Source organism: Primulina tabacum, chromosome 18, assembly GCF_025594145.1.
Source record: "Primulina tabacum isolate GXHZ01 chromosome 18, ASM2559414v2, whole genome shotgun sequence".
Taxonomy (NCBI): Eukaryota; Viridiplantae; Streptophyta; class Magnoliopsida; order Lamiales; family Gesneriaceae; genus Primulina; species Primulina tabacum.
Window position 1 is genome coordinate 20,349,977 of NC_134567.1, and position 26,924 is coordinate 20,376,900.

A 26,924-nucleotide genomic window follows, 5' to 3' on the forward strand; every position below is an offset into this window, starting at 1 on the left:
TTATTTTGGGCATATGAGAAAGAGATATCATGATTTGAAAGGAAAAAAAAAGAGTCATGAATCATAAAAAATGACTTGGTCAAATATTATATATTAATTAATTAAAGGATTTGACAAATTGCATATTCTACGACAATTTGGATAAAGTTACTGTTTTTAACATGGGGCGGCGGCCGCCGATAGGACCGTAGTACGAGGACCGAGATGTGTATCAAATGACGATCTTATCCCTCGTAGGATTGGGCTTTATAAAATTCGACACGTGTCATCTATGGAATATAAATATAATAATTTAATAACAATAATAACATCCTATATTCACATCGGTATGACTACGGTTGCTTTACTGCTGATTTGGATCTTCGTGTCGTACTAATTTTGTCCGGTTTTTTTTTTCGGTCGAAAAAAATTAAATTAAATCTTGAATTCGAGACTTTGTCTCAATTTTAAAAAAAGGCCGTCCGCGATTTTGGTTTATATAAAATGAAGGATAATTTTTTTAGTAGCTTTTGGTGTATCATCGTCATATTTTGAAAGACGATTGGAAATGACTTGTTTAACATTATAATATTTTCACTTTTCTTTTATGTGTATGTATTTGGAGCAGCTTTTGTGGAAGCGTAATAAAGAAAAGAAATGCGGTTATCTCAAATAATTTTTTTTAAAATTTTCAAACTTCATCCTAAGTATGATATCGGTCTAACATCAGTCGCATACTTTGTTTTAAAAAAGATTTTAAGTCGTTTCAAATTTTAGAAAAGTCATGTTTGTCTAGATTAATATAATTTTTTAAAAAATTAATTGAAAGATTTATTTTTCAATATATATCGAATGAAGATGATGATTATTCAATGAATTTTAAGTAAAAATCTGATAAAAAAAGATTTGTTGGATAGTTGGTGGCCCGCTTTCTTTTTTTATAATAAGGTCGTATATGCAGCTTTCTCAAGTGATTGAGATACTAATTTTTGGATGAGTATGCCTTCGAGTATCCCAATAAATTCAAGAAACACAATTGGAGATTAAAATTTTAAAATAAAAAGATTGACTTATTTTTATATATATATATAATATCTTTCTTAAAAAAATTGTTCTTAGAAAATGGGGAAATTTTTTATTAATCGGACCTTTTAAAAAAATATATTTTAAAAGTCGGAACTCCTAAAATACAACTATTGGCGTTCTTTAAGAAAAAATTTAATTATTTTTCCTGTTCTATCAAAATTCCAAACTTATAGCACTCTTGCTGGTATCTTAATTTTCAATTATTAGGGAGAAATACTTACATATATTGGAATAATAGTCAAAACAATAATGTTTGAGTTATTATATAATTTAAAATTTTTGAGTGACGCTATTATTATCAATTATAACTTTTGATCGATTAGAAAATGATCAACTATGATAAATACGAGAGCTAAAATCAAATATTCAAATTTCGAATGCAATGAATTGCAAGGTGGTATAGTAAACGAAAAAAATGTTGAATGATAAAAATCGTCAAAGATGACATAACAATCGAAATGTGAAGCTTTAATGACTATATTAATTCAATCACAATCGATTATAATTTTTAATAAAACGAAAAAGAAAATAACATATATAAATCAAATAATTAGCATAAAATTGACCACCAAATGAGCGATGCATCAAATACGTTATGAACACGCAACTCATGTCTCCTTATCTCTTAAATCAGTTTCGTAAACAACACATCAATAAAATGCTACCGACTGGTCGGTTCGTTAAGAGATAAGAGCAATATAATTTTTTGGTATAATCTTTTGAGACGAATTTTCAACTAGTTCAACCACCTAACCCGACTCGATCCGACCCGACTTATTTTTATTCACGTCAAACCCAAAACAAATATATCATCTCTCTCAAATGACCGAGTTGCGTGGGATAAGATGGAATAGGCTTGGCTGCTTTGGTGGAGTTTCATGTTCTTCATTTGCGATGGAGGACCTCAGAGTGGGCCTCTTTGGTAAGTGTCAAGGTAACTGAATTTTTCTTCCAATATGTGTTTTGAATTTGTTGGTAATTAGTTGAGGTTAATGTGAACTTTACTCGGTTTTCTAGTTTAGTTGCCATGCCTGAAAATTAGAATAAAAGTTAATGTCTGCACGTATGTGTCATTGGTGTAAAACCGTGATAACTTGTATAATATACATAAAGGAAGTGAAGTTCTGGCTTACTATATGTTTTATGGGCAATATCTTTTCTAGTGACCCAATTTGTGTTAGAGTAGATGTCTTGCAAGTCAACGGTTGGCTAGGGAAGTATCGACTCGGTTGTAATTAATAATATTTAATTTACATTTCATGGTTTCATTTTACTTTATTTGTATGCACATGCAATCATCATAGATAAAGTCCTTGATTATACATTAATGCAAATGAATCGTAATTCGATCTTGAAACTCATTTGTAAACACTGTAGTCGATTCAGCCACCTAAAAACGAGGACAAAGGCCGCTTGAGCTTGAAACTAGTATCTACTATCTGTGATGTTGTGTACCATGTTTCTTGTAAAGAGCATAGAGACTTCGAATCATGCAGATGAGTAATCATACAATGATTGTACCGAACAACCCTCACTCGGACTTTCCAAGTGGTTATCATTCATCGAGAGAAAAAGTCTTTGATTGTGATTGTACATGATAGTCCTTACGACCCGGGACAACACTGAGACTCTACATACTAAGATAGTGTTTTGACTCGTTTATCAACTCCGCGAGGGCCACAAGGTGGGGAGGTTGGGTGCAATTGCGAAATGTGTAAGAGCCAGTGCATTGTAGTCGGGAATTCACCACTCACCTATGGGTGTGGATATCCTATGTGATCCAACAAAATAATAGTGCATGAAATCTTTGGCCAGAGTGTGAGATGTACATTAGAGAAAGAGTTCTCTAGTTGTGCATGAGATGACACTATGAATATTTCATGATTGTATCACATAGCTATCGAATTATTATACAACCTTCGATGAACCAATGGTTGCAGATTCGATCGGGATATATAAGATGAAAGGACCATACTGTACGTTAATCATAACCGACTAGTTCTTGCAGGCATTATCAGTGATACCTAGGGAATCATGAGACGATGCTACTAGACGCTCTTATCATGATTCGATAAGTTTAATCAGAAATGATTTCTGACATTCTCATGACCAAATGTTGGTGCATGAAATGGGGCATATTAGGATAAGCCCGAATAAAGGAAAATGTCTTAATCACAAAGATTTGTGAACCCACAGCTAGCTGTGAAACGACTTCGATTTTTTTTAAATCATAAACTCGAAAATACTAATTAAAATAACTTAACATTTTCATAAATCATAATGATTTAACATTTAAATCTCGGGTATCAAAATATCCCTAAATCATCGATTAACCAAAAAAACCTACGCCGACCTTTAAAAAGATCAACTAACATAAAATTAAAGCATAAAAATATCTTTTATAAAATCATTAACAATAATCATTTAAATCTTTTATCTATCAAACTAATGCAGAAACATAAAGGTCCCTCGGGAGTGTACTGCTGCACTCGATCCACTAAATCGTCAGCGCCTCCCATAAATCACCAAATCATGTATCATACAAACCTAGTGAGTCTAATGACTCAGCACGTTCTAAACATGAGTAGCAAATAATACATATACATTCACATGCATTTAAAAATCATACTTTTATTAAAATAGCTTTTGAGCATAAAATAAATCATTTAAAAATTATTTAAGCATAACTAAATCATTTAAAAAGCTTTTAAGCATAAATCATATATCATAAATCATTTTATCGTAAAGCTTTCAATCCTTTATTATTTTGGGTGAAGTTTGATCTTTGAAAGTGACTAGCTTTTATCCTTTGATCGACTGATCAGTCTTCAACTCCACATGGTCCATGGGGGTGGGCAATAGGCTCCACCATGGAAATATGATCGTCGGGGCTCCCTCGAGGGCCTTATCTCATAGACGCGCTCTCTCTAGGGCCTTTTCCCATAAATGGGTTCCCTCTGGGGTCTTCTCCCGTAAATGGGCTCCCTCTGGGGTCTTTTCCCCCCACGACATCTCTACAAAATCATATATTATTTGTCACAGTCAATTCACATCCCTCAAAACATTTTTCTTTTTCTTTTAAAAGCATAAAATATCATAATTTTCCAAAAATAGCATTTTAAACAGTATAAATTGTACAACTTTACCATAAATAATAAAATATCAATTTTTCATTAAAATCATCATTTCAAATCTTAAAATATCATTTAACATGCATTATGATCCTTCGGGACGCTGCCAATTTTTTTACGTATTTTCCAAGTGTAAAATTATCGTTTTGCCCCTAGACGTAATATTTCTCGATTTTATCTTTTTCATACTTTTAATGACATGTATTTATTCCAAATAATTATTTATGGTTAAATATAATTTTTCATAATTTTATTCGGCTTAATTCGATGATTTTCAATTAATTATTTAATTAACTATTCGAGAGACGATTAAATTCCAGATAAATTCAACTCATTATTTTGATCTCAAATTTTAATCATAACCTTTTTATTTCCTAAACTACCCTTGTGAGCCATGAACCACACCCGTGGACCAATGGTTCCAATTTTATTCTTATTAATTCGAAATATGACCCTTATGTGTACAACCCGAGCCATCTCCTTATTTACTCGAGCTATGGTCAAGCCACCTCGAGCTAAACCTGAGCCAACCCACCTAGGCACCCTCGTGACAAACCCTGATCCCTAGACCTAGCCCCTAACTCGCGCACAAGCCTCCTGGAACAAGACCATTGCTGCGCGCTGGTTCCATTCTCACCCAAGACTCCTAGTAGCCCTAGGACTCTTCCAACCGAGCCACCACCGAGCCCACCTGGCCCTAACCGACCCTGGACCACGCCCAGACCCAACCAAGCCCAGCCCAGACCATTGAACCCAAGAAGCGAACCACTGAAATCTGCACAAGCTGTGCGATCCCAACTAGGCCACGCGTGTTGCTTCATCCTCGTTTTGCTCAAGCCCACATCGAGCCACCCTGCCTAGCCCCCTGGCTCAAACCTAACCAACCTCCATTGACCCTGCTGGACCTACCTAGCCCGCCCAAGCCCTAGCAGCGAGCCCCCATGGCCGCTGCTGCACAAGCATGCGTGGGGGAGAGTCCCTCTTCACGTGGACTCTTCCCCAGCCAAAAGGCTCGAGCCCTAGTCCTCCTAGGACTCAAACCAGCCCTAGATCGAGACCAACCCTGCCCCTAAAACAGCCCTGGACGAGCCCCAACAACCCACGCAAACTATCGAGCCCTTGAACCCCCACAAGACACACCATGTGCAAGCTTCTTTGATAAATATTGGTTGGTTATTTCCCTTCGGTTCCAGCGTGTTTTTTCTTTCCAATTTGTTCAAGTTATAATCTAAAATTATCCCTAGTTGGCAGAGTGTCCGTTGGATTCAAAACGTTTTTCATAACAAGTGTAAAATCATTAAAACTTTGAAAAATACGTATCCTACCGTAAAATAATCGAACACCAATATTTTTCATGCATATTCAATTAAAACACACATATTATGATTTATATGAAGAAAGATTTTTGAAGAAAGTTTGTAGAGAATTACAACAAGAGCTACATCCGCTAATATCGGAGTAGTTGGTACAAAGTGAAAATTTCACTAAAAGTATATTGCTAAACATCATATGTATGTTTATTTAATTTAAACCACAAGGATGTCCAAAGAAAATTTTGAATGTCAAAATAAAATTTTAAAACTTCCGCTGCGATTTGGATACGAGAAAACCGATAACCCAACAGTGGTATCAGAGCGCGGGTTCTCTTTATCGTATGGTTTAAATCATGTTGAATAATATTTCTAACCATACAAGAAAATTTTTCAGAAAATTGATGCATCATTAAAAATTTTGTTTTTATCAGAAAACAAAAAAAAAATCGGATCTGACCGGAAATGTTCCTGACAGACCGTGCGCACAACGTGCGCGCGTCTTCCACGCCACGTGCGCACGCACAGGGCTCACAAAAGGTGGCCGCAAGCGCCCGATCTGATTGGGAAGCGGGTAGGCAGGTGCCCAGGAATGTCTCGGGCACCATGTTGGGTCGTGGGCTTGAATGGTTCGGGCCTGGGGTGCGATTTTCTGATTTTACAAAATTTTGATAAAATTGATATTTTATGAAAATTGTTCAATTTTTCTTAAAATTAAATTTTGTTAAATTTATAATTTTCTTGTATGATAAATAATTAGAATATGATTTTAATCATTTATGGTAAAAAGATGTTTTACAATAAATCAATTATTATTTAATAAATTGAAAATTAAATAAAGAGTGTTTATTTAATTTATTAATTCTTTAATAATTATTGTGGTTAGTGATAATAATATTAGACGCATGATTTAATCAATTAATTAAATTTGTTTAATTAATTGGTGTCAATGTTTGATATTAAATGCATGAAGGATGATCGAGAGCCTTGACCAATGTGATAGGTGTATGTTAGGATATTTAACTTTTTCTAATTCATTTTGTTAATATTTGATATTATTAAAGTGGACCTGGTTTATGCCTCATTCGCACCCCATGAGATGTATCCCTTATGTGTCATGTCTATTTAAATGTAATTATTAAAAATAGTGGGAGATCAAGACTGGAAATGATGGGCCCGATGCACAAGATGAAGACATATAAAATATTAGAAGATCTTGTAATAAGTTGCATTTGCATCCCTGCATTCACCTAGGTTTTTGGCCTGGATCCATGTCTGGTTTACATGGATCCAATAGTGTTGATAATCGATCATCCTTATTTATTGTTGAATGTTATATTATGATATATATGCGATAGATAGTAGTATGCATGTATGTGTATTATTAAATAATATAGTTGCATGAATCCGGCAAACATACAAACTCATGGCACACGATTTTAAATTAAAATGATGAGACAATTTTAAAATTAAAATCCTTAATTTTGAATAAGATTCAAAATTTATATCAAACCGCAATACTAAAAATTAAAAGAGTTTAATTTATACTTGCATTCCATCAACCGTGGTTGCATGTTGAACGCTACCCTACGGACAGTGTCTGACTCATATTATTGGGGAGGCATGGATGCTGGAAAGCAGTGACTTGCACCAGACATATGATGTGAATGGAGTGGAACTCCCATGACTTCGGGTCATATTATTGGGGGAACTCATGGCGATCGTCCACTACAATTCAAAATTGATGGGTCGGTTTGACACGTGAAAATAAACGACGTCATATTATTGGGTACTTATTAAACGTGAGGCGAAACACGGAGACGTTGGATAGTGATGCAATTGGATTATACTTTTTAGAAATTATGATTGACTGATATTATTCGGGATCATAATTGTATAATGGGGCTATACGTGCCCACTAAGAAAATGTGATTTCCATTTTTATCATAGGGTGGCGGAAATATCAAAATAGTGGGAGACAAATTATAAAATAAAAATCCATATTTTATATCTTAAAATTATTTTAAAATAATCAGCAACTATTATTCTCTTTCCATATTAGTATATTTTTGATTTCGTCACGTAATCCATTTATGTTATTAACAAGCTAACCGAATCTAATTTTCAAGATTGGCTGGAGAAATTGTTCTGAATTCGAAGAAAATGACATATACACTAATGTCAGTCTTGCAGAACTGACAATGAATGTAAGATGATGGGACCATTTTATGCAAGTTAAAGTGTAATATTCTCGCTTCTGTGTCAAATGAAATGTAGAGACAATTTTGAGAAAGTGATGAGTCTGGAATAGGTGATTCTTAAAGAGTTACTTCATGACATCAATTTGTTATCAATCTCTTCCTTATTTAACGGATTTATGGTGAACTTCAATTTGAATAATATAGATGATAGCCTTGAAGAGCTAGTCAATATGCTTACGACTTATGAAGCCAACATAAAACATGTAAACGATGTTTCCTAGTGGGCTTCTTGTCAGGAACAAAAATGGTCCACAAGGTAAGGGAAAGAAAAGTTATGTCCCTTACAAGAAAAACAAGCCCAATAAGAGACAAACTCTGAAGGACTCTTAAAGGGCCAACAAATCCCGATAAGTCAGAACATATTTGTTTCACTGCAAGAAGTCTAGACATAAGAAATTATCTGGGCCAGAAATGTTTTGGAAATGATAAGTGAATGTCCAAGTAAACATGATTTCAACAACAAAAGAAAAAAATAGATGATCCAAATCCTACACAAATATGGCACGCTAGACTAGGTCACATTTCCAAAGAAGAATGCACAAACTAGTGGGAGAAGACATGTTTGACTTGTCAGACATAAATTATCTACCTACTTGTGAGTCCTGTCTAAAAGAAAAAAATGACCAAGGCTCCCTTTAAGGGAAATGTGGGACGTGCATATGGTCTACTGGATTTGATCAGGATAAACGTTTGTGGCCCGCTAAGTGTTTGCACAAAACATGGGCAATCCTACTTCATTACCTTTACTGAAGACTATTCGAGGCATGAGTATGTCTATTTGATGAGACACAAATTCGAAGCATTTGAAAAGTTCAAAGAATTCAGACTAGAAATAGAAAAACAATTAGAAAGAAGTATTAGGACACTTCGATCTGATCGAGGTGAAGAATACTTGAATATTGAATTCTTGGATTATCTAAAAGAGAATGAGATTCTCTTACAGTGGACTCCACCAGCAACACCGCAATTTAATGGTGTTTCCTGAACGTCGTAATCGAACTTTGATGGACATGGTTCGATCTATGATGGGATTCACTGAACTGACTATATCGTTTTGGGGCATTGCTATTAAAATTGCGGCAATGTTGTTGGATAATGTAATGCCCGAGATTTTATTACTGCAATCTGAAGCTAATATGAAATGAGTTAGTGATTAATTGAGGTAAATATAGATGGAATGGATTAGGCCGGGAAAGATGCAAAAATATGTGCGAGGGAGGTGCTATTCGCGCATATGCGCGACCTAGTGCGCACACATGCGCGATTCGGGCAGAAGACCCCGCGGCGTGAGGGCGCGCATATGGGCGAGGTGTCCAGTAGCCAAGGAGCTGGAACAGAACATTGCGCGCACATGCGTGACGTGAGCCGCGCACATGCGCGAGGTAGGCAGAGAGTTGGGTGCACATGCGCGGGGTGAAGTCGCGCATATGCACGAGTGTTGAATGCGGAGACAGTAGGTCTCGCGCATATGCGCGGTGTTGGTGCGCGCATATGCGCGAGCTGTTGAGGAAGCTTGGGCGCCGAGACAGTGTCTCGCGCATATGCGCCGATACTGGTCGCGCATATGCGCGAGGCATGCAAATTGAAAAATCGCCACTTGCCCCTTAATCATGCAACGTGTATATATATATATACCAGCCTATGTTCCTTCAGATGGATTAGGGAGAGAGACGAGAGCTTCAGGGGAAAGTTTAGCTTATTTGTACTGCAAGTTTTGATCGTGCAAAATCCGTCCGTCCAAATTGTAATCCGAGTACAGTACTGTGTTCCTATCGAAGGCAGCTACAATAGGACGTAAGTGTTATTGAATTCTGATATCGTTTGAAATTATGATATTGGGGGAATTGTGATTTGACTGATATTATGTGTTCTAGATATACTGCTCAGTATATAATTGAAATCAGATCGAAGAACGGACTGTTTATGCAATTGTTATAATTTTCGGAAATGATATGACTGAGATTGTACAGAATTGAGATTATGATCTGGTATTGTTAATGATTATAAGTTGTACCGATATTGATTATGAATTCTGGTATTATATCTGTGATGTTGAGATTGATGGGGTTATCGAGACTGCATTGTTATACCGTCGAAACATCAGTAAGTTGATATTGATCAGATTCAGTAGTGATTTCGATTATATCGTGATATCGTCGATATGGATTAGATTGTACCTTGATTCGATATTGATCAGATTATGTTTGATTTGAGTATTGATCAGAATAGATTTTGAATTGAGTTGCATATTGAGATTGTGCCTATGCGATATTGTATTTCAGATTGATATGGACAGATTTGACTTCGAGACTTCGACTTCGTCAGACCGCGAAGACAAAGGTTTAAATTTATGTTGATGTGGGATTGCACAACTCGACTCTGATTGACTTGAGTTTCCCAAAATCACATGCTTTACTTTATTGCATCGATATTTGCAATTGTATGAGGTTGATACCTTTGATTTATTGAATTATGTATTGAGTCATTAAGCGGATACGCCTAATTGTGAATGAGTAATCTTGTGACAGTAGTGCCGGATAGTGATGGAATCGTCACTGGCACATTGCACATTGTAACAGGATAGGATATTGGTGAAAATGCCAAAGTCCGTGACGGTTAGGTCAAGACACCGGACGTTTGGCTATATCGGAGTGGATAGAATTGGAGTTTCTTCTATTACTGGTGTTCGATATGGAAAGAGCCAAAGTCCGTGAATAAGAACATACCACCACCCCGATCGGGAGTGTATGTGGGTGTATGTTCTTATTCCGATCGGGATCCCTAGATTAGGACTGAGTCGAGTCTAAGTCTTAGAATCACGGAGAGTGATTCATTGCTTGATATTGAATTATGTTCCTGATGATGGTATATGTTTAGAATATAATTTATTGTTGATATTGATTCATGTTTCGAATTATGATACATGCTACGAATATTTGATTCATGTTCTGTTGTTGATACATGTTATGAATGCCTGTTATATGCTTTTATATTGTTCATATGATTGCATGTATACATGGTTTATACTGGGAATGTAATTCTCACTGGAGTTATCCGGCTGTTGTCTTGTTTGTATGTGTGCTTGACAACAGGTGGGACAGGATCAGGGTCAAAAAGAGAACGAAGCTGGACTAGATAGCGTGGAGATCCGAGCTCAGAAGTAAATTAGGAGTCAGCACTGATATGTAGTTGAACCTAGTTGAATTATTGTAGACAATACAGGACTTGTATGTTTATATTAAATATGTAATTCATATTGATTTACATAACGTTTTCGCTTTGTATTTTAAAAAAAAATTTTAGACCCTGTTTATTATAATTGATTGATTAATTCTAAGAACGATTAAAAACTTTAATTAGCGTCTGGGTCCCCACAACAGGTGGTATCATAGCGATAGGTCCAGAACTGTAGGTTGTGAGATTGAGGTAGAGGAGAATGAGCGGGGTAGATTGAGTTTTCTTTCCTGCTTTTGATTGCTAGCATGTGACTTATTATAATGTTGACTTACATTGTGTATGCTAGCATGATATTATGTTTTACTGCTTCTAAATACATGTTACTTGAATATCTGAGTTGATTTGGTAATGTGTTTGATTTGAAAATAAATCGAAACCAATTCTTGATCAGAGGTAAGCTGATCAGAAAGGGACTGAGATTGATTTATCTCCTGTGATTGCTAAATCTAGTGATTATCAGATATACCTTCTCGAAGAATTCCGGAAAGGGGTAGGACTTCGACTGATTAGATGGATGAGATAGAAACTCTGATGGAAACACAGTTGAAGAGATTTCAGTCATTTCAACCGCCGATTCTGAAGGGTACTGAGACACCAGTCGATTGTGAGAATTGGTTAGAGGATATAGAAATGCTATTTGAATTTCTGAGTTTCACAGATGATTGTAGAGTTAAACTGATTGGGCACCAGTTAGGGAAAATCGCAAGGAGTTGGTGGCTGGTAACCAAAGAAGCCTTAGAACAGCGTAGTTCAGTGATTCCGTGGAAAATTTTTAAAGTTGAATTTTATCAAAGATTATTCCCCGTATCATACAGACAGGATAAAAGTGCAGAGTTTGCAGATCTGAGACAGGGTCAATTAAATATTGATGAGTATTTGGCTCAGTTCTTCACCTTGCTACGTTTTTCCCCTCACGTGGCTAGAAATGATGCAGCTGTGTTTGATCAGTTCAACCAGGGATTGAATCCGGAGATACGTACATTGGTAAATGTGAAACAACCGAATAACTTTGCTGATACTCTGAACAGAGCTAGAAGAGCAGAAACAGTTCTGATGAGACAAAAAAAAGCTTCGTATGTTCTTTCAACACCGAGACCACAACAACTACCTCCCAGAATCGAGATTGGTAGCAGCAGTAGTGAAAAGAAAGAACAGTGGAAAGCTCGAAAGAAGCAGTTCAAGAAGTTAGGGAGTGGTTCATCTAGCTCCAGTGGTTATAGCTCGAGTTATACCGGAGTGTATTGTAGAGCCTGTGGTGGAAGACATCCCACGGAGCAATGCCAGGGAGTGACTGGTAGATGCAATGTCTGTAAACAGGAGGGACATTTTGCTAGAGTTTGTCCACAGAGAGGTTTCCGAAGATTCCAGGAGCAGAGGCATCTGGTGGTAGTGACCGAGGAACAGATCCAGGATGCACTTGATGATGTAGTGACAGGTATATGTTCTTTTATAATTTTGTTCCATATGTATTGGGGAGATACTCGTACATCTTATACATGATTCTGTATGAATTGCATTGACATATGCTTTATTCGGTTGGGTCTGTATATACTGTAGTATTGATTTCTGTATCTTTTGGGGGAAAGATTGATATCAGTGAATTCTGTAAATATCGTATACTGCAGTGAAGTGAGAATGAGATTGAGTTATACTGTGTTGTACTTGTGTTGTCTGATTTTGACTGCGTTATTGATATTGATGTGTTGACAAGTACAGAACTATTGTAGATTCTTGCCAGGAGATGGTGAGATTCGGACCTGAAATGGCCGAAGAGTGAATAATATACGGTTAGGATTTTCGATTTAAAATTCCTTTGATATCTATATTATCTATGATTCGATGATTACCGAAAGGAATGGAGTAATTCCTTATGTATTCAGTTGATTACTGAAACTAAGCGTATCATGGATTGATTTGCCAGTAGCAGGAGAATTGCTAAAGTCTTCCTAGCTGAGATTCCAGGTTTGTCTTATAACAGGGAGAGTGATTTCAGTCTTGATTTGATACCAGGTACTGTTCCTATTGTTAGAATTCCATACAGAATGATGTTGATTGAATTGGAAGAATGGAAATATCAGTCAGAAGATTTATTGCCTGAGAATTAGTGTTACATTTGATTGTGTGTTTCTCTGTAAAATACTTCAGTCCTGTTTATCAGTTCAGTTATGGATGGATGAATCCTGTGTTCAGAGGTATTCTGATTATTTTATGCTCGGTATATTCATGATATTTTGATTACTCGCAGCATATGACCGATTGAATCGAATATTTTGTATTGAATATTCTGAGAACTGAGATTATGGTAGATAAGAACTGTTGAATTGTGAATCTGGCCTGAGACAGATTGTATTCAGAATATGTGACATCTGAAGACGATATATCTATTGAGCTGAGTACAGTGAAGCCGTGATCAGTGGCTGAGATTGATATCAGTGTCAGATATTTGTGGTTGTATGAATTTAGCAGGATATTATATACGATTGTTGTATTGAATCTGCTTGAGGCTTTTTATCTTTTAACTCAGTATTTGATATAGATTACATATTGTTGAGATTCTATACGGTGTGAGTCAAACCAAAGCTGATTTCGGGAATTAAAGCAGTTCAGAAGTTTGATCAGAATGTTCAGAACTCGGTTTCGATAATCAGAACAGGGTGTCGATCAGAATATCAGGTAGGTGATACTGTATGGCATATGAATAATCGATTGTGGTGTCAGATGTGTTGGATTTGGAAACAACAGGTATGATCAGAAGTACGTCATCTTTGATTCACCATTTATTCTGATGATAGAAAAAGGTATAATGACTTGAAGTGACTGATGTTAGGGAAACATATGAGATCAATTGTGGCAGAATTTACTGAAATGTCTATATTGTCCATCAATAGGAGAAAAAGAAATGAACCAGGAGATTGGTTATATAAATTATTGATTTCTGAATAGAAATGAAAGTACATTTCTATGGATTTTGTGATGGAATTATCGCAATATTTCCAAGATTTTGATGTGATATGATTGTGATTGACAGATTACTTGAACCTGTATATGTTATTCTGTACAGGAAGATGTACAGACATGATCAGAACGACTGATTTGTATGTCAGAAAAGTAGGCAAATTGCACTGAATGCCAAAGTTGATTTATCATATCCCCGATTTTCGGATTATTTTGTACTTTTGGCAGAGTATACAATTAACTCTTTCACTTATCGTCTATAGATCGACATATAGTTGGAGCAACTATCCTGGAACTGGAGGATATCCAGGAACTGTAGTGCTGGATTTTAGCGCTAGTTGAGACGATGTGTTGTCACTTTGTGAATGGATGTACGACAATAGCTATCAGATGAGTATTGAAATAGGTTCAGTCCAGGTATCGTACAGTGAGGACGGTAGATTTCATTCGTATAGGAATAATATCTGCGAGATACCTGAGATTGGATCGGATGTAATCAGAGATATGAAAAAGAAATTGAAACTGATTCAGAGGAAAATGAAGACGATTCAGAATAAATAGACTGAATATGTCAACGTCGGATGATGACTGTTGATATTTAAAACTGGAAAATTGAATGTAACCTTGACTGGGAGTACCGGATTTGATAATAGAGGATAATATTGATTTGTTATGAGTCGGTAATTGGTATATACGGATGTTGTATAGCCAATGTTCTGAGATCGATTCTATCAGAATTACTTCAAGTTGTATTATGAGATTATACTTCTTGCATTAATATTCCAGATTGGAGTTAGAGATTCAGGAAAGAAGAATAATCCAGAATGAAGACTATTCTGCTGTTGAACATACAGTAAAGTCGTCAGGGTATCAAAGAAGACTATTCCGTTTGTGAAAGTTCAATGGAGGCGTTATGATATTGAAAAAACTATTTGGGAAACAAAATCTGATATGAAACTGAAATTTCAGAATTGTTGCATTGCAATGAGTTTTCTGATTAACCTCTATTATACATTTCTTTCTTTATCTGATTTGATTGCCTGTGATTTCTGGGACGAAATCGTATCTTAGAGGGGGAGAAATGTAATGCCCGAGATTTTATTACTGTAATCTGAAGCTAATCTGAAATGAGTTAGTGATTAATTGAGGTAAATATAGATGGAATGGATTAGGCCGGGAAAGATGCGAAAATATGTGCGAGGGAGGTGCTATTCGCGCATATGCGCGACCTAGTGCGCACACATGCGCGATTCGGGCAGAAGACCCCGCGCATATGCGCGGCGTGAGGGCGCGCATATGCGCGAGGTGTCCAGTAGCCAAGGAGCTGGAACAGAACATTGCGCGCACATGCGCGACGTGAGCCGCACACATGCGCGAGGTAGGCAGAGAGTTGGGCGCACATGCGCGGGGTGAAGTCGCGCATATGCACGAGTGTTGAATGCGGAGACAGTAGGTCTCGCGCATATGTGCGGTGTTGGTGCGCGCATATGCGCGAGCTGTTGAGGAAGCTTGGGCGCCGAGACAGTGTCTCGCGCATATGCGCCGATACTGGTCGCGCATATGCGCGAGGCATGCAAATAGAAAAATCGCCACTTGCCCCTTAATCATGCAACGTGTGTATATATATATATATACCAGCCTATGTTCCTTCAGATGGATTAGGGAGAGAGACGAGAGCTTCAGGGGAAAGTTTAGCTTATTTGTACTGCAAGTTTTGATCGTGCAAAATCCGTCCGTCCGAATTGTAATCCGAGTACAGTACTATGTTCCTATCGAAGGCAGCTACAATAGGACGTAAGTGTTATTGAATTCTGATTTCGTTTGAAATTATGATATTGGGGGAATTGTGATTTGACTGATATTATGTGTTCTAGATATACTGCTCAGTATATAATTGAAATCAGATCGAAGAACGGACTGTTTATGCAATTGTTATAATTTTCGGAAATGATATGACTGAGATTGTACAGAATTGAGATTATGATCTGATATTGTTAATGATTATAAGTTGTACCGATATTGATTATGAATTCTGGTATTATATCTGTGATGTTGAGATTGATGGGGTTATCGAGACTGCATTGTTATACCGTCGAAACATCAGTAAGTTGATATTGATCAGATTCAGTAGTGATTTCGATTATATCGTGATATCGTCGATATGGATTAGATTGTACCTTGATTCGATATTGATCAGATTATGTTTGATTTGAGTATTGATCAGAATAGATTTTGAATTGAGTTGCATATTGAGATTGTGCCTATGCGATATTGTATTTCAGATTGATATGGACAGATTTGACTTCGAGACTTCGACTTCGTCAGACCGCGAAGACAAAGGTTTAAATTTATGTTGATGTGGGATTGCACAACTCGAGTCCGATTGACTTGAGTTTCCCAAAATCACATACTTTACTTTATTGCATCGATATTTGCAATTGTATGAGGTTGATACCTTTGATTTATTGAATTATGTATTGAGTCATTAAGCGGATACGCCTAATTGTGAATGAGTAATCTTGTGACAGTAGTGCCGGATACTGATGGAATCGTCACTGGCACATTGCACATTGTAACAGGATAGGATATTGGTGAAAATGCCAAAGTCTGTGACGGTTAGGTCAAGACACCGGACGTTTGGCTATATCGGAGTGGATAGAATTGGAGTTTCTTCTATTACTGGTGTTCGATATGGAAAGAGCCAAAGTCCGTGAATAAGAACATACCACCACCCCGATCGGGAGTGTATGTGGGTGTATGTTCTTATTCCGATCGGGATCCCTAGATTAGGACTGAGTCGAGTCTAAGTCTTAGAATCACGGAGAGTGATTCATTGCTTGATATTGAATTATGTTCCTGATGATGGTATATGTTTAGAATATAATTTATTGTTGATATTGATTCATGTTTCGAATTATGATACATGCTACAAATATTTGATTCATGTTCTGATGTTGATACATGTTATGAATGCCTGTTATATGCTTTTATATTGTTCATATGATTGCATGTATACATGGTTTATACTGGGAATGTAATTCTCACTGGAGTTATCCGGCTGTTGTCTTGTTTGTATGTGTGCATGACAAAAGGTGGGACAAGATCAGGGTCAAAAAGAGAACGAAGCTGGACTAGATAGCGTGGAGATCCGGGCTCAGAAGTAAATTAGGAGTCAGCACTGATATGTAGTTGAACCTAGTTGAATTATTGTAGACAATACAGGACTTGTATGTTTATATTAAATATGTAATTCAGATTGATTTACATAACGTTTCCGTTTTGTATTTTAAAAAAAAAACTTAGACCCTGTTTATTATAATTGATTGATTAATTCTAAGAACGATTAAAAACTTTAATTAGCGTCCGGGTCCCCACAGATAATGTCCATACAAAAGCCGCGAATAAAACACAATATGATATATGAATGGGAAAAACTCCCAAATATTCTTACTTGAGAATATGGAGATGTCCTGCTTACGTAAAACAGACAGTGAGAGACAAATTGGATAGTAGATCTATTTTGTGCTACTTTGTAAGATATCCAAAGAATTCTGTTGGATATTATTTCTATTATCCCAATGAAACAAAAGTGTTTGTTTCAAGAAATGTCACCTTCCTAGAGAAGGAATTTCTATTAGATAGAAAATGTGAGATGATAGAACTTGAAGAAATTCAAGATATTCTGTAAGGTCCTAAAATAAGAAAACATAATCCAACTGTATGCGAATCTAGAAATATGAAAAATGTCTAATTAAATGATTTTAATGGCACGCGTTAATTGAGATATGCATGACATGTTAAAATAGGATTTTATTATTTGAATGCATAAAAATATATTTCTAAAGGTTATTCGAGATGCGATCGAGGAACATAGACCGATGGCTGAAAAATGGAAAATATTTTTATTAAATAATTGTTTTTAATTATTTAAAATAAGGAGTTTTGAAGTGATTTAGACGTAATTTTTATCAGTATTCAATTTTCAACAAAAATATGAACTTTTCGACAACTCGACTAATAATTTCATGAACTTTTCTAAACAAAATATTTTAAATATGCACTAATGAGCTCAATTAGCCTATTATATCATACTAATGGGCCTAAGCTTGCACAATTATGTATTTATCAATAAATAAAGGCCTAAACCCTACCCCATTAAACACAAAACACACGCCCCACTTCCCCTAATCCTCACAAACTCGTTTCCCCTCAAAAAACACGGCACACACGAAATTTTAAAGGGGTGAAGCATCGGTTTTTGCATAGGAATTTCAGCTAAGTTCGTTTGTCGCCGTTCTTCGTATCGTCGATTCGTTTTTGAGCGTAAATTATGCAATCATCTATCACACCCTAATATGTGTTTGATTATTGTTTGCATGAAAAACATGATTTCTTATTGAATATTTTCGTTTTATGCATCCATGTATGAATAAGGTATGATTTTATGTCCGAAACTTGATATATGCTTGCGTGAAGGGACTGCCATGTTATAGGATCATAGAGCCACGTTTTTATATGAGTTTAAGGGCCACACGAAGCTTGGTAAAGGCTGCACACGGAACTAAAAAGGCCGCACAGTTTTGAATGTTTCGATGTCAAAGTTCGGTTATAAAGATTTAACCACGCATGGCTCGGCCAAGGCTTGACCAGAGCTGGGCTGGGACGTGGTTGGGTGTGTGGAGGAGTCCTAGCCACACTAGGAGTCAAGTAGCATCGGCTAGGGAAGAGTCCAAGCAAGCTAGGACTCTTCCCAAGATACCCAAGAGAACTAAAGCATGCAGGGAGGTGTCGCGGCTGGAGCCAGGGGTCCAGGCTAAGTCTGTTAGGGTCCTAAGGGGGGTTCATGTTACGTCCCGAAACTCAGGGTTGACACCGGCGTTATTTCACAATCACACAATTGAAAACAACCAGCCTCGTAGCACAATATAAATAGAAACCAGTTTATATATCATAATTCAAATGAAATAACAATTGTCTTTACAATACCGAAATCTCAAAAACGATAGAGTTAAATACGGAAACGTTCAACTGAATAATAATAAATTAAACTTAAATATAAAATCTTGATTGTTCACCAGCCCCAAAACCGTTCTGATTCCTCTTCCTCGAGTTCCTACTCGGGTTTATCTGGGAAGGGTTGTAAGGGGGGGTGAGTATTTTGGGAATACTCAGCAAGTGGGGGCGAATCGAGCACAATAAAACAACATGCATAATTTCGAAAATTTAAACATTTATCACATGACTTGCATACATAATCCATAGCACATGCATAACATTGACTAGCACTGAGATTTATCTACTTTCTATGATATACTGATATCAGTCCCTAATTTTTACTCCTCTAAGGGGGCGAGGCCGTATAGCAGATATATCCCCCACCGCGTAAGGGTACATCATGGTTGGGATTTTCACCCATATACAGTCTACTCCTCACAGTGCTTAAAACCGTGTGACAACCAACACAAGAAAAAAAACAGAATTTGTACTCGACTATTTTCGAAAATCGAACACATGCATAATCTGAAAATATAACTTTAAAACAGCCCACTTACAGTATATTTTGATGCTAAAAAAACGTGGATGCTTGGCTTCGGGAATTGGGTCGCTTCTCGTTCTTGCTCGGACCGCGCTTCGGCTTCGATTTCTAGCCTATCCTTGGGACGATTTTAGGGCAGAGTTTTGGCTAGAAGAGCTGCTGAATTTCGAGATTTTCAGCAAGGGATTTTCGAAAATCTGTGTAGGGAATGCTAGGGTTGATGGACTATTTATAGAGGAGGAGGGTGGAGCTAAATTTGGTACTCAAATCATACCAAAATCATGCCAAATCTCATAAATTTGACTCTAATATCCTTGCCATTTTTTGAAAATTGAGTTACCTAAGTTGTGAAGTTTATTCCCTAATTCATTGCTCTTGATTGATTCGAAATCTAGGTGCAAAGGATGGGATGATTTTTTAGCAAACTTTGTTGATTTGCTTCTAATTAACTTGAAAGCTTCCTTGTAACACCCATTGGTCATAGGATATCATAGAATCTCGAAATTTGATTACCGTATCACGCCTTAATCCTTTAGATCTTGTAGGATATCTCAACCTTGTAAATTCCCTTCCTAATTTTTGAAAATATGTATGCCCAAGTGTAAATATTATTGACTTAATAAATATTTCCAATCTACCAAATTTCCAATATCCATATCTTATTCTAGTACAAGGATTCCAAGATCCTAATTTCCTTGCAAATGTTTAATTACATCATTGAAAAATTCGGTTCTCACATCCCTCCCTCCTTATGAGAAGTTTCGTCCTCGAAACTTGAGTTGGCTTGGTCACCAAATAGGTAGGGATATTCCTTTCGCATCTTCTCTTCAACTTCCCAAGTTAATTCTCACTCTGTGTGGTTGGACCACTGCACTTTGACGTAGGAAATGATACGTCGTCTAAGAACTTGTTCTTTGGTGTCCACAATTCTGATGGGGACTTCTTCGTATTTCAATTCTTCTCCCAAGTTTCCTTCGATCAAGAGCGGTTCTACGTCCAACACGTGGCTTGGGTCTGGAATGTACCTCCTTAGTTGGGACACGTGAAACACGTTGTGGATTCGTGACATGTTTGGTGGCAGTACTGGTCTACATGCTAGCATGCCCACTTCTTCCAAGATTTCGAATGGTCCAACATATCGAGGGTTCAGTTTCCCGGCTTTACTGAATCGGACAACTCCTCTCATAGGCGAGACCTTCACATAAGCCTTCTCGCCCACGTTGAACTCCACAGGCCTTCTTTTAAGATCTGCCCAGCTCTTCTGTCGATCTTGAGCTGCCTTGAGCTTTTCCTGAACGATCTTAACCTTGTACACGGTCATCTGTACAAGCTCGGGTCCCACCACGGCTTTCTCTCCCACTTCATTCCAGTAAAGTGGTGATCGACATTTTCTTCCATAAAGAGCTCCGTATGGAGCCATTCCAATACTGTTGTGATAGCTGTTGTTGTATGCAAACTCGATCAAGGGTAAATGAGTGCTCCAGTTGCTGCTGAATTCAAGGGCACATGCTCGCAGCATATCTTCTAAGGTTTGTATGGTTCTCTTAGTTTGCCTATCGGTTTGAGGATGATAGTCTGTACTTAGGGTCACTTTCGTCCCCATGGCCTCTTGAAAACTCTTCCAAAAGCGCGAGACGAACCTCGGATCTCTATCAGATAAGATGCTCACTGGCACTCCATGCAGCCTCACAATGTTGTCCATTATAGTGAAGCCAACTTGTCGAGATTGTAATTCATGCAGACGGATAGGAAGTGTGCAGTCTTTGTGAGTCTGTCCATGATCACCCATATACCGTCATGTCTTTGCCTACACTTTGGAAATCCTACCACAAAGTTCATGGAAATATGCTCCCATTTCGACTCGGGAATTTCCAGAGGTTGCAGTTATTCTCCAGGTCTCTGGTGTTTTGCTTTGACCTGCTGACATACCTAACACTTGGAGACGAATTCAGCTACATCTCTTTTCATGCCATTCCACCAAAAACTATTCTTGAGGTCTCTGTACATTTTCGTACTGCCTGGATGGACTGAGAATTTTGACTTGTGCTCCTCTGCCATTATCTCTTGGCGAAGGTTATCACTGTCGGGCACACACAGTCTTCCTTTCATCCATAAGATTCTCTTGTCATCAATCTAATGATCCTGAGACTTTCCTTCTCTGACTTGCTCCTTAAGTTTAGTCAGTACTGGGTCTCTATCTTGGTTTAACTTGACGGTCTCCTGCAGACATGGCTGGGCCTAAAGGGAAGCTAGAGTCACCCTGCCTGGGCCCTTCCGACTTAGCGCATCAGGCACTTTGTTTGCTTTACCCGGATGTTAGCTTATGGTCAAGTCATAGTCCTTCAGAAGTTCGATCCATCGCCTTTGCCTTATATTCAGCTCTTTTTGGGTGAACAAGTACTTGAGGCTCTGATGGTCTATGAAGATTTCACATTTAGCACCATAGAGGTAGTGCCTCCAAATCTTTAAGGCGAAGACAACCGCTGCCAGCTCCAAATCATGAGTGGGGTAGTTTTGCTTGTGCGGTTTCAACTGTCTTGATGCATAGGCGATCACTTTCCTTCCTGCATGAGTACGCATCCTAGTCCTTACTTAGAGGCGTCACTGTAGATAGTGAAATCTTTATTCTCTGCGGGCAGGATCAACACTGGCGTGGATGCGAGTTTCTCTTTCAGTGTCTGGAAACACTTCTCACAACTCTCACCCCAGATGAACTTAGAATTCTTCTGTGTGAGTTTCGTCAGTGGTACGACTATCGAGGATAACCTTTCGACAAACTTTCGGCAGTAACCTGCCAATCCAAGAAAGCTTCTGATATCGGTGGCGTTCTTTGGTTTTGACCAATCTGTAATTGCCTCTACTTTCCTTGGATCCACTGACATTCCTGCTCTCGAGATCACGTGTCCTAGAAAGGACACACTCGTTAGCCAGAATTCACACTTGCTAAACTTAGCATATAGCTTATTCTCTCTTAAGATTTGTAGAGCAAGGTGAAGGTGCTCTTCGTGGCTCGTCTCATCAGGAAAATAGACGAGGATATTGTCGATAAATACCACTATGAACTGATCCAGGAATGGCTTGAATACTCTGTTCATCAGGTCCATGAATGTTGTCGGTGCGTTGGTCAGACCAAAAGGCATCACTGTGAATTCATAATATCCATATCTGGTTCGAAAGGCTGTTTTGGGGATATCTTCGGCCCTAATTTTCAACTGGTGGTAACCTATCCTCAGATCCACTTTAGAAAAGATGGCGGCTCCTTTAAGCTGATAAAAAAAATCGTCTATCCGAGGTAGAAGGTACCTGTTCTTGATTGTGATCTTGTTCAGTTCTCTGTAGTCGATGCACAATCTCATACTCCCGTCTTTCTTCTTCACGAAGAGTACTGGAGCTCCCCACGAGGACACACTCGATCGAATTTGCCTTTTATCTAGCAATTCTTGGAGTTGTTCTTTTAGTTCCTTGAGTTCGGCTGGTGCCATTCTATAAGGTGCCTTAGAGATTGGTGCTGCACCGGGAACCAAATTGATCTAGAACTCCATTTCGCGGTTCGGAACCGTTCCCGAGAGTTCTTCTGGAAAAACATCTGGGAATTCTCTCACTATCGGGATGTCCTCCAGTTTCAGCTCGAAATCTTCTTTAATTTCACTGACCATTGCTAGGTAGATGTCTTCTCCGGATTTCATGGCTCTCCAAGCTTGAGATGCGGAAAGCAGCGATTTCCGTTCCTTGGATTTACCATGAAACACGACTTCTTCCTGAACTGGGGTTCGGAGTTTGACTCTCTTTCCCTTACAATCTACTATTGCGTTGTTTCTTGCTAAACAATCCATCCCTAATATGATGTCGAAATCGACCATGATCAACTGTATCAAGTAGGCGCTAAAAGTCCGATTACTGATACTGATTTTACAATATATGTAAATTTCGTGAGTTTCAATGGCCATACTTGTAGGTGTGGCTATTCGAAAGGGCTCAGTTAGTTTCTCGGGCTTACATCCTAACTTCTTAGCAAATCTCTTAGACATAAAGGAATGGGTAGCACCACAGTCAAATAATGCATAAGCAGGCACTTGCCGAATAAGTATGGTACCTGACACGACATCATTGGCGTCGTCTGCCTCCTCCTGAGTTATGGCAAAGACTCTGGTGTTAGGTTTGTCCTCCTTTGGTTTACTAGGGCCTGCTACCGCGTTTGGCCCAGTTCCTCTGTTCGGCCCTGCTGGTCGGTTGGCGGCGGTAGGACACTTTGCAATTCTCTGGCCCTGATTTTCCACATCCAAAGCATACACCGCTGGCCCTTCGGCATTCCCCGGCGTGTCTGAAGCCACAAGTTGGACATGGCTTGAGTCCTTGATAGTTAGTGGCGGGGGATTGCCCTGAGGGAGGTCCACCTGACTGATTGGGCCTCTTGAACATTGGTTTTCCCTGAGAAGGCTGGCCTCTAGGGGGTCGCTTGTTCCTGTTTTTCCTTCTCTTCGACGAATGTCAGCTTCGGCTCGGATAGCCATGTCCATCAGGTCTGAAAATTTGGCAGGTTGGTAGACTGCTAGAGCTGATTGGATCCTGCTGTTCAACCCCTTCTTAAAGCGGTGCAATTTCAGAACTTCATCCGCCATGATTGCTGGAGCATATGATCCAAGGGCATTGAACTGGGAGGTGTACTCCACAACTGACATGTCTGGAGCTTGACTGAAAATTTCAAACTCACTCAGTTTCTGTAGTCTGACCTCGGCCGGATAATACTGTTTCAGAAAAGCTTCTCGAAAACGCTGCCACGTGATTGTTCCTGCAGCTGTCATGGCTGGCGAGATTGCTTCCCACCACTTGCCTACTTTATCCTCCAGGAAAGGCACTACCACGTCCACTTTCAGTGCCTCGGGAATTTGTAATAGCCGCAGCTGAGTCTCCACACTTTTCAGCCAGCTCTAGCTAACTTCAGGGTCGGCAGCTCCATTGAAGGTTGGACACCTGTTCTTGCGAAGTGATTCATAGTGGAACTTGACTCCGTGTTGCGGTGGAGGTGGTGGTGGTTGATTGGAGTTTGGGTTCACTTACCCTTGAAGTGTCGTTGCCACGATCGTGGCTATAGCCATCAGGTCTGCTTGGTTAAGACTGAACCCAGGTGGTGGTCCATTATCTCCTTCATTGGCATTGTTGTTGTTAGCATAGAGGGGTTGCGGTTTTGTCTCGGAGGTCTACCAGCCATTTCCTACAATTTAAACGTTTCTAAGAATTTTTTTGTTCATAACGATAGGTTTGAATGAATAAGTTATGCTGGAACAACTGAAATTAATAAATAAACATTACTTTATTAATTTTTGAATATAAAGGAACAACTGAATGGAAACAAATATTACTAAATGAAAACAAATCGTACTGACTGAAATAATATAGCAACAATGTCAAAATAAACTTCTAATAGTAAGGGAAGGTCACTAAGACACTCTAGTCCTCTATCTCTCCATCCCCAACAGCTGCTATAGGCTCATCTATCTCTATAGGCTCTTCCTCTTCCGGCTCCTCCTCTGGCTCGTCCTCATGAAGTAGCTTTATCATCTGTGTGAGCTGGGCGTTCTCCCCTGTGAGCTATGTCACATGCGCCTTCAGTTCCTCTATCTCTACATCTGCTGCATCCAACAGATCACTGGCATGCTGTTGGTATTGCTCCCGATCAGACTTCATTTGCTTAACCTGGTTCTTCAGAGTTTCCACCTGTTGGGTCAGACCGTGGTCACCTTCACGAGGCTGCTCATAGCCTCACAAGAATTTTCCATCCACCTCTTGCCCCTGGCATTCTGCTGCCTCTCTTCCTCCAATTCCTTACGGTACCGATCTAAATCTTCTCGCATCTTTCCCTCTTGATACATGCTTCGCTCTATGACTTCTCTCAAGTCCATGTTGTCTCCTCTCACCAGCTCTCCCTGATAGATCGACTTGTTCAGCTGAACATAGATCTCTTCTTTTTCAGCGGCTAAGGTCTCGACCTCTCGTCTCCTCTCGCCTAGTCGGGCTCTAAATCGCTTCAGCTGGCGCGACTAATAATCAAGGGCAAGCTGCTTCATGTGGATAGCAGCCTGGGCATAAGTACGGAATTGTCGGGGAGTTGGTGGAGCCATTTCCTAAAAAAAACGGAAACGCTCAAAATCAGAAATAGACAATATAGAACAATGGGCAATATGTAATATACATGCAAATTTTTGAATTATATAGAAATATTTTTTTTCCAAAAATGGAAAGTTTGGAAATAGACACATGGCTTCGAAGCATATGTCGAGAGGATTCCAGAACAATCGACGGAATCGAATTCGGAATTTCCTATGAGAAGTTATAAGGTCTACGAATATTTCTTAAAACAGCAAAAACGATGTTTCGGAGGCCTAAACGAAGGAATTTCGCGATTTCAGCCCCTATCTCACGACGAAGTGGTGATTTCCACTCGTTGGACCGTTTCGGAGGGGATAGCATCGGCCTTACTAAAAAATTCCACAAAATTTTTTTTTTGTACAAATTTTTCTCATTTTTCCCCAACCGGATTATAAATCTGGCGGCTCTGATACCACTTAAATGTCACGCCCCAAAACTCAGGGTTGACACCGGCGTTGTTTCACAATCACACAATTGAAAACAACCAGCCTCGTAGCACAATATAAACCGAAACTAGTTTATATATCATAATTCAAATGAAATGACAATTGTCTTTACAATACCGAAATCCGAAAAACGACAGAGTTAAATACGGAAACGTTCAACTGAATAATAATAACTTAAACTTAAATATAAAATCTTGATTGTTCACCAGCCCCAAAACTGGTCCTCTTCCTCTTCCTCGAGTTCCTCCTTGGGTTTATCTGGGAAGGGTTGTAAGTGGGGTGAGTATTTTGAAAATACTCAGCAAGTGGGGGCGAATCGAGCACAACAAAACCACATGCATAATTTCGAAAATTTAAACATTTATCACATGACTTGCATACATAATCCATAGCACATGCATAACATTGACGAGCACTGAGATTTATCTACTTTCTATGATATACTGATATCAGTCCCTAATTTTTACTCCTCTAAGGGGGCGAGGCCGTATAGCAGATATATCCCCCACCACGTAAGGGTACGTCATATCTTGATGCTAAAAAACGTAACATTAAATGTAACATTAAAACAGCCCACTTACAATATATCTTGATGCTAAAAAACGTGGATGCTTGGCTTCGGGAATTGGGTCGCTTCTCGTTCTTGCTCGGACCGCGCTTCGGCTTTGATTTCTAGCCTATCCTTGGGACGATTTTTGGGCAGAGTTTTGGATAGGGGAGCTGCTGAATTTCAAGATTTTCAGCAAGGGATTTTCGAAAATTTGTGTAGGGAATGCTAGGGGTTGATGGACTATTTATAGGGGATGAGGACGGAGCAAAATTTTGGTCCTCAAATC

The 26,924-nt window shown here is 38.6% G+C and overlaps 1 long non-coding RNA gene across 1 annotated transcript in view; it reads left to right on the top strand.

Annotated features, from left to right (window-relative positions):
- Positions 1 to 1,889: 1,889 nt before the first annotated feature.
- Positions 1,890 to 26,924, top strand: part of LOC142533673 (uncharacterized) — a 41,748-nt gene continuing 16,713 nt past the window's right edge. The window contains exon 1 of the long non-coding RNA XR_012816790.1: positions 1,890 to 1,987. This is a non-coding gene — a long non-coding RNA (uncharacterized LOC142533673). The remainder of the gene's footprint in view (positions 1,988 to 26,924) is intronic.